The sequence below is a fragment of the Macrosteles quadrilineatus genome, unplaced genomic scaffold (genome assembly GCF_028750875.1).
Source record: "Macrosteles quadrilineatus isolate MER2022 unplaced genomic scaffold, UCM_ALF_1.0 Scaffold_4__1_contigs__length_99947679, whole genome shotgun sequence".
Taxonomy (NCBI): Eukaryota; Metazoa; Arthropoda; class Insecta; order Hemiptera; family Cicadellidae; genus Macrosteles; species Macrosteles quadrilineatus.
Window position 1 is genome coordinate 81,566,040 of NW_026542597.1, and position 9,371 is coordinate 81,575,410.

Consider the following 9,371-nt stretch of genomic DNA (forward strand, 5'->3'; position numbering starts at 1 on the left):
GTTTGTAACTTAGTTAGCCCTTAGTTAATCAAACATTTAACAATAATAATTTTACTTCCTCCCTCTATACATGTTATACATACCCTATACATTCCATTAGTATATGGAGAATGTATTGTTTTAGTCATAATTTTCGAGTTTGAGTTTTGATTGGGGACATTCGTTTTGGTTCCCCCTGGAAAAGTGGTTTGAAAAGTAATGTGTGTGTGTCTGTATGTGTGAAAGTGTACAGAGCTACAGACCACGCCTGCGGTCTGATTTTGATGAAATTTGGTATGTAGGTGTCTTTCGTCCATGGTGTCTCCAGACCATTTTTTTAAATTTCTAATTTGTGTTTTCTCATAAAAACCGATAAATTAACAGAAAAATACATTTTCTCAAAAACTGCCTGGACGATTTTAATAAAAATTTAGTACGTTATACCCTTTAAAATTGTGAAAAGAATTGTATTGCTCCCATTGCTGTAAAAATTATGGTTTAAAAGTTATTGTAACTTATGTTATTTTCCCATTAAAAACCAAAAAACAAAAATTTGGACTAAAAAAACCAAGTTTTGGTTAAAATTTGTTTTTTATGGTCCTTATAATTTTAACAAAAATAGTGCAACCCCATATGCTACAAAAATTACGGTTCAAAGGTTATTGCAACTTTTGTGATTTTCATAGTTACTCCGACCACTTACCCATGATAAAGGTTGTTGACAAGCCGATGGGAGAATGTATGCATCAGATTGCTGATACTGTTTATTTATTAATCAATACTATTTTCTCCTGCCAGATCAGCAGTAAAAGATACAGTTGCCAGATACAGCTGATCTTCTCTATTGCAGCTGTTTTTTTTTCTTCGACACAAAATAAACTACCTATACTCCACAACGCATGCATTAAAAGTCTACAATTTTCGCTACAGTATGGCCAACGTTCCTAAAATATGTAGCCTTACAAACAGCCTCGATATTTTATATACCAATGAGAAATATTAATTACATTTCTACTTATTGTTAACTATGTTTCAATGAAGTTTAGATGCTGTTGTTCCAACAAGAAGCATTTTTCACTCTATTTCACTTATCTACGATTTAATCTAAAGTGAAATATCACTCGTCGATTTAAAGCTGCTTTTACAACATGAACTCAAGCCTGACATCTGTAAGGTAAAGTAAATTAAGTACTTGACAAAGTTAGTTATTGACTTGCTTGTTAAAGAAAGTCTGCAAGAGTCTTCGATAGCATTGATTGAAAAATGTTTTTAGTTAAAAACATTGGTATCGTTTGTGTAATATACAGGATGAAAGAATTTTGGTCGAAAATTTATATTTTAATAATTTAATTCCCATGAAATACTGTAATACGAGAATTGTTCATCTTCTGTAAGAACTCAACTAAATACATCAGCTATTTTTATTGTTTGATCATGTACCAAAATTAATGTATAGAAGGCTCTTGTTTTCTTTTACTGATAGAAATTTTTTTAAGATAGCGTCGAAAATAAATAATAATCTGATAACTATGCGGTTTTAATGGTGTGATAATAAAAGTATCAAGATTAATAGAACTATTTGTTGCATATTAAGATACGATCAGGGATACATGTAAAGTATTAAAATATTCAATTATCAATTACTTGAGATGGGGACAAAACCTAAGAGCATATTGCGTATTTTAATCCAAATATGAGTAAAGGTTGAGTGTAGAATGTTGATGTGTGTAGCTTCATTACTAAGATGAACTGTTTTCATCAGTATGAACCATTTAAACCCTGATCAGGGACAGCTGGGTCCAACAAACCATCAAAAATATACTTACCTTTCCTTATAAGAGTTACAATCTTCTGAGACAGCAAGAATCTGACAGTGTGCTTAAAAGATGCAGGAATTGGTCCTGACTCTCTCCTCCGTAGCTTTACAATTTTTCATCCGCCTAAATGGTCCTTTCATTTTCCATTCGCTTAGCTCTCTATTTCCCACTTTCTTCCATCGGCTCCACAGCCTTCTGTATGCTTTGGCCTTCCTTTAGTTTTCTCTAATAACTTCCTTTCCCTTCCATCCTCTTGAAATTATAGTAAGGTTTTGCGTCTACTCAATCGCCCCTGCTATCTTAGGCGATCCGTCCTTATAGCATTGAAGACACTTCCCATGTGCTATGAACAACTGACAACATGTTATCTTTCGAATTGCTTGAAATCTCAAAAAGAATACTTAACTTTTACCATGATAATTTTAACGTCTCTGTCATCAAAGCATTTGACATGACAACTGAGGGTTCAGCTTAAAAATTTGTTTAAAATTGATATTGTTAAGATCTATAATGATGATAGACATACCAATTACCAATATAACCCAAGTCTTAGATGTGAAACAAAATGTCACTATTATTGCTTTTAAGACAGTGATACACACTGATGTGCTCTTTTAAGCTGAAAATAAATTCTAGTTGAGTGTAGAATAAAGTGAGATGATCTGTGTGGCTTTGTTACTGACTTAGATCAGCTGTTTCTTTAGTCTGGATTGTTATTTATTAAAATTACATTGATCAAAGACAGCTGGGTCCAGTTTTGAATAATCAAAAAGCGACAAACACATGACTTCAAGTATGTTTGACTAAACGGTTATTCCTCCGGAGGTTAACCTTGTCTTAAATGTTTAAACCTCCACCTCTAAACTTCTTATGAGAACTCCTTCCCTTCCTTTCCTTTCTTTAGCTTTGTTTAATCAATACTAAATAAATCTCATAGCCCTACTTATATGTTTCTACCTACGGTACAGTAGTTATTGCAGAATTGGTAGGTATTATTGAATTTTAAAATTTTTCGGTTTGTACAAATGTATACCTATCTTATGAATGTAGAGCTTTTATTTATGAAGGGCCTTAAATCATTGTGAAAGCTACGACCAAGTTTTGTTGCATGGTTGAATACAGTAAAAAAATTGGCACAAATTAAATTATGTACATTCTGTAAATAGGTGCCAGCCTTACTGCCGGCATTAAAGTAATCTGAAAGTATGTTTACAACTTTTTTGTACGCTATTGGTACATGATGTTGTACCCATAAAATACTACAAGAATTTATCGCCAGCGACTGTTGATTGATTGATTTTTTCGTCTATCGTAAAAATGACGATATGTTAGTATTATAATTACGTGTGGTTTTATACATCCGTTTTAAGTGATGATTAATCTAAAATGTCATTTTTAAGACATGTTTCTTAATAATCATCACTCAACATTTTAAATTTGAAAATTCGTTATTTTACTAGTTGCCAATAGAATGAATTGTTACTTCATAGTTCATAAAATCTAATTTTTGGGTTTTACAAGTTTATTTTGAATCAAGACTTTTCAAACTCTGTCAAAAATCTTGGCAAGTCTTCGGTAATATAAAAAAAAAAATGAAAGTCCAATGCTCAGTGCTATGTATGCATCAGCCTTCTCTAACTTATTGGAAGCATTTGATATTCATGCACAAAACACATATAGGTAAAACTGTTGCTCACTAATCAAGTATGTTGAGCTACATTTGATAAGACTATTGCTTATTCTAAAAAGAAACTCTTAAGTCTGCTAAAAATTAAGTACCATATATTTCAGACATCCACCAGCAATTCCTCGTATAAAGTGTGAAGATTATTATCTACAAGCAATATGATCTGAAATACCTTATAATATTTCCTAAGTAACCGTGCAAAATAAATGCAAACGATTAGCCTATATTCGACGATTAGGACTTAAGACATAAATTATTATCTTTGAATGAATCTTTTGTAATATTTTGTACGAGTTTATCCAAAAATTGAACCTCATTTGGATAACAAAACCTTTAACTATATTCAGTTGTTCAACATCTAAAACAGTCAACTAATTTGCTCGTTTTAAAATTTTAGTTTTGACTGTGAATAGCTGTAAAATCTTGTCGTTGCTCCAAAGAATATTTTACTTAAAAAAAGTTATCAGCTGTTGTGAATAAGTAGTTTATTTAGAGTGAAACTACTAGTTGGAGGCATTGGATGTGACATGATTACGCACAGACAAGATTAATTTATCTTTTCAAAAAAGTGGTTTGTTCTCTACAAAGAAATTCCTAATCTAAACCAGATAGTTTGCTGAACATATTCTTCCATTTTAAATAATCATGCATTCAGATATGTAAAAATACTTCTTTTACATTGTACAACACAATAACTAACAAGACATTGTGTTTATTATCAGGTGAAGGTGTACTGAGAACTTTCTGGACGTTCTTCGGACAGATCTCGCATGGATTTGCAGCTTGGAGTATTTCTCTCTCTTGACCTGCCAAGCTTCAACAGTTGATTGGAGTATGATCGGTCAACTCAGGTGGGTTGAATAATTTACTTTTGGTTGGATACTAAAAATAGACATCCCATCTGTATGAATACGTATATGAGCCCCCCACAAAGTGTTGCTGTCAATTTTTTTTTCCCCACCCTTTTTAGTTTTTTGTACCAAGATATTTGATGTAACGTAAGACATTAGTAATGGTATAGTACGTTACTAGTCCAGAAAATGCGTGTTTACCGGACGAGTGTGGTCGTTCCTTGCGAGATGAAGTTGATTGCAGGATTACCCTACGAGTCTAGGGGAACACATTTTGTACGAGTGACAGAACAATATTTTTTGCCAAACTAAACAAATCCAACAATAAATAGTTATTTGTGTAACTAGTGGGCAAAGTGACACTTTGCTGCACATGAGAGCAATGTTTATGCGGCTCGTGCGGAATTATCTCGAGTGCATCAAAGGCCTTTTGCACTCGTGTTGCACATTATATTTTTTCTACAGTCACTATAAAGCATATAAATAATTAGTCGTTCAAACACTATACAACACGTTTTTACGTTCAGCTGGCAACACAAATAGGTGCCCTAGAGAAAGTAGTACCCAGTCCGTATCACTCCGCTATTTTTCCTCGGCAAGAAATGTGCTCCGCGACTTGAGAATATAAATCCGTATGTTTTTGTAATTTGAAGTGGTTTCTGCGCCTAAAAAAATGCTATAAAGGTATTTTCTTGTTTATTAAGATCGTATGAATGTTTTTAAATGGTTTAAAAGAAAAGTCCAGAAAGTTCAGAAATACCGAAACTATAAACACGAAATGACAGGTTAAATCGTAGTTATAATAGTAAATCAGCTGCTCATAGTATTATTATCTTTAAGTGTTGCCAACCTATTTCCAAGCGTACACGGATTACGTGCATAATAGAACCACGCTGTTTTGTGTTGTTTCGTTGGAATCCTGATGTGCGCCAAAGTATAAACCGTACGACAAAGTATAAACCGTACGACAAAGTATAAATATGCAGCAATTAGCAGCTTTCTGTATTATAAACAGTACAAGGAAGCCAACTTTGTCGGGTGACTGTAGGAAAAAAAACTTTTCAGGGTGTCCACATTATGGAAAGTCAGGGATAGTCATAGAAAAAATTCTAGCCATTGAAAGTCATGGAAATAGGCAAAAAGTCATGGAAATCCCCAATGATGGATGGATTTGAGGGTACATTTCAATGCTCTAGTTGGCCGTAGCCTCGACTATTGTAGCATTTTTCAGGATTTTTCACCAATGTACGACAATTTAATTTATTACAGTTGTATTAGTTTATGAATTTTAAGTTTGTATTAGTTCATTGTTTTACCTATTGTACTCTATTGTTATCTGTTTATAATTTTCGAGTAAAGTTCGTGAGTAATGGAAATCAATGGTAAATGGTCATGGATATTCATGGAAATTATTGAAAAATTTTCTGTGGACACCCTGCTTAAAAAAAATCTGTTATATATTCCTACCGACTTAAGGACTTACGAAAATTATTCTCTAAGAGAGGTTATGTTTTTGTTTATAACCACTCGTTGCCAAATCTAATTAGCTGGTGTCTGGTAAAACTCATAACCATAGTATAGTATGGATATAGACAAGTACAGTAGTATGTCATGAAAGCACATTTCATGAAGCAGGGCGGCAAACATCTGTTTTCTGGACTAAATCCACATCTGTTTTCTGGACTAAATCCTTGCATGGAAAGTTTGTTATAACAGTGTAGTGTGGCAAAAAAATGTTATAGTTTACAATAAGTCGTCAATTCCATTTGACCAAATAAAAATATTTGCGCAAAGAAATTTCAATTATTGTCATCAGCCCTTAGTTTTGGTGGTTCAAGTCAACTATGTCCATTTTTCTATTAAAAACCACATTACTCTTTAGCATTGAAATGGTACTTTATCGAAAGAAAATGTTTAATATAGGATAAATAATACCAAAGGATGAAAATCGTTAGTGAATGTGTCTTTTTTTACTGTTGTTTTTTTTTTATTATTTTAAGACATCTCGTGTAAAATCATACATTCGTAGAAGCCATTTTAGATCGGAAGCTATTATCATTACTAACCCTCTCAGGAAAATAAACATATTTTGTTCTCTCTTGGATATGTTAATTAGTCGATCTACCAGACTTATGTCCAGAAAAATCCTAAATATGTGGGTGGGCTCATGCGTTGAGTTTAGACTGGGATGTCAAAGAGGGCTAATTCGGGCCTATCTAAGTAATGTAGTAATGATCAATGTAAATCATGAATTCAAAACAATAAAATTTTATGTGTATGAATGTAAGAATGTTTTTATTTACACGGTGAGAGAAGAATTTTGATTACACAACTCAAACTATGATGTACACGTTTAAAGCTGTACACAACAATTTTGTTTTTGCTAAAAACTTTTACTTCTATATGATGAGTTAACAGTTAGTGGGGATTGTGTTTCAGTAAACTCACCGAGTAGACCATACTGCATGTGAAAGAAACAAAAGCTGCTACGAGCAACGTGAGGATACGAGCGACGTGAGGATTTTGAGATGTTTGGAGTCAATTGTAGTCAAACAGGTACATTATTTATTGTACCAAACTTTTTCAACTTGAACATTTTTATAAACAAGAAGTATTTACGCTTAATAATCATGAAATATCCATGAACAATTATTAAAAAGGCTTGTACAGTTTTTTCAAAGAGGATCTTCCTTAAAAACCTTGTGGAATTTATTGTTACAAAACATGAAGAAATAGTTCTCTTAATGTAAAAAACTTTATTAATGAGTTGATGTGTTTAACATTAAGCTAAAACGGAACTTTTATTCTGATTAACATAATTTGTGTATCCTTTTGCCGAAATGATTCTTGAATGTTCAACTGGATGTAGTTATTATTATCAGGACACTAAAGAGTCTACTAAAGAAGACTAATCAAACTTATTTGATTTCAGGATGAGCCGTTAGCTGCGAACCACACTGGAACCCTTGGTTCAGGACTGATTTAAAGTTGTCTTCCACCTCAGAATATTGGGCTGGTTTTAATTATTTTGTCAAAACCTGATTCTACAAGTCTTGTGCATTTAAAAACAACTGTATTTGACATTAAAGTTTGTATGAAGTTCTAGTTATGCCTGAATTAAAACTTTTATCTCCAATGGTGTATATTGTAAATTGTTTTGCACCCAATTTTAACCTTTTGAGCTTCAATAGCCGATGTATCGGACGTAAGAGTAAGATTAACATGACCAAACATTTGCTTTGAAATATCTGTCTATACTATGATCACTATCTAGAAAAAATATATGACCTGGAATCAAATTTAGCATAGATTTATGCCAAGCCTATAGCCTACCTTGTATGGTGGCAATAATACATGGTTTTACGAAATTTAAAAATAACTCATGTCTATATAATACGTTCTGAGTGTTTGACCAGTTTAAAGTATCTATTTAAAAAAAATAGTTTGAAGTAAGAAAACCTATTTTGAAATTTAGCAAAAAATCACTCAAAAACTATTAATTATAGACCTACGCAAATTTTGTTGAGTGCAAAATTGTAGGTGCCGCCCCGCGTCGGATCCTCGATCTGAGATGGCCCGGAAGGCCTTTCACATTAGCTGCCCAGATCCGGAAGTTCCGAGGCTTAATTGAAATTAATAAATGAAATGTGGTTATGCTTTAGTTGTATTCAAAAAGGAAGTACAACGCTCCCGTTATAAAGATGTTATTTAGACCCATGATGTGTATGTAAATACTAGGCCGATTGATTGTATTTTCCAAAATTCTGGTGGCAGCTATGAGGTACAAAGATCTTTAACTTGTGTAGAATGTTCATAGCGGCAATATGATTAAAACTTTCACACACCTCTGCCCATTCTTCCGTTACTACAACATATTCATTGTTTTAGCAAATTATTAAAGATTTTATGTAGGTAGCAGGGGGTTTTTGAAGTTATATCTCTGGATGTGTACAGAGCTAGAGAACGCACCTGTGGTCCGATTTCCAGGAAATTTAGTATGTGAGTAATTATTCATGGTATTGAAACAAGAGTCTTGAGGAAAAGCCAGAGTTTACGTGGTATCCTATTCGACAATGTGCTACAAGTGTTTCATAGACAGTATATCTTGACAAACTCATCCACGGATGAAAGCATATTTATTTTAACGATCTACAACCTGAAGATTGTGTCCCAGCAGCACGAAACAGCCGTAGTTGTTTCTAACTACACCACAGATCAATTGACGCTAAAGGTAACATAAACCATTTTATCTTGTAAATCATATTAAATGACATGCCTCTATAAAAAAAAAAAAAAACTATGACTATGGAATTTGTTGTCATGCCCCTTAGGTTTAGCCTTTGAAACTATCTGATCCAGCTTAAAACCACATGCTTTAAAATGTGATTTTTTAATAACTATTCTGTCTTTTAAAAATTTTACAAAATCTTTAGACATATAATTAAAAGAGTAGATTTGTCTTTGGAATTCATAGTCAAGAATAAAAATTACATTATATGCAGGCCTAGCAGAACACTGCACTTTGTATCAATGTCATACATAAGTAGTAGGCCTATGAACCAAAGAATCTGGTATGATAGCATTAAGCCTTGTATAATGGCACAGAAAGCAAAGAAGAATTTGGTTAAGAAACCAAAACGTTATTAACTTAACTAAAAATTGGTAATTAACTGAAACCCCTTTCTTTACTGTTACTCGCAAGGCTTATTAGGCCTTACCATAACAAATGATATTTTTAGCATTACTGTATATAAGCTTATGCTTAAAATGGTTATGCTTGAAATTATTAACTAATTAATTTCAAAACTGCAATGCTGAACAAAATGGTATAGATACCATTCACGTAAAAATTACGGTTCAAAAGTTTATTATGTTATTTTCCCATATAAAACAAAAAACTAAATTTTAGAAAAACCTGTTTTGATTAAAATGGATGTGTCATGATCCTTATAACCAGAATTGTTACAATGGGGTGTTATTGTTTTAGAATTATAAGGGCAATTACATATTAATTTTTATCAAAACTAGCTTTTCTCC

At 32.7% G+C, this 9,371-nt stretch overlaps 1 protein-coding gene across 1 annotated transcript in view; it reads left to right on the forward strand.

Annotated features, from left to right (window-relative positions):
- The window catches only part of LOC128991682 (hrp65 protein-like), a 45,613-nt gene extending 38,777 nt beyond the window's left edge, over positions 1-6,836 (forward strand). Inside the window, exons 10-11 of the transcript XR_008490675.1 lie at positions 4,206-4,334; positions 6,774-6,836. The gene's annotated coding sequence lies outside the window, so the exon portion shown is untranslated. The remainder of the gene's footprint in view (positions 1-4,205; positions 4,335-6,773) is intronic.
- Positions 6,837-9,371: the final 2,535 nt, after the last annotated feature.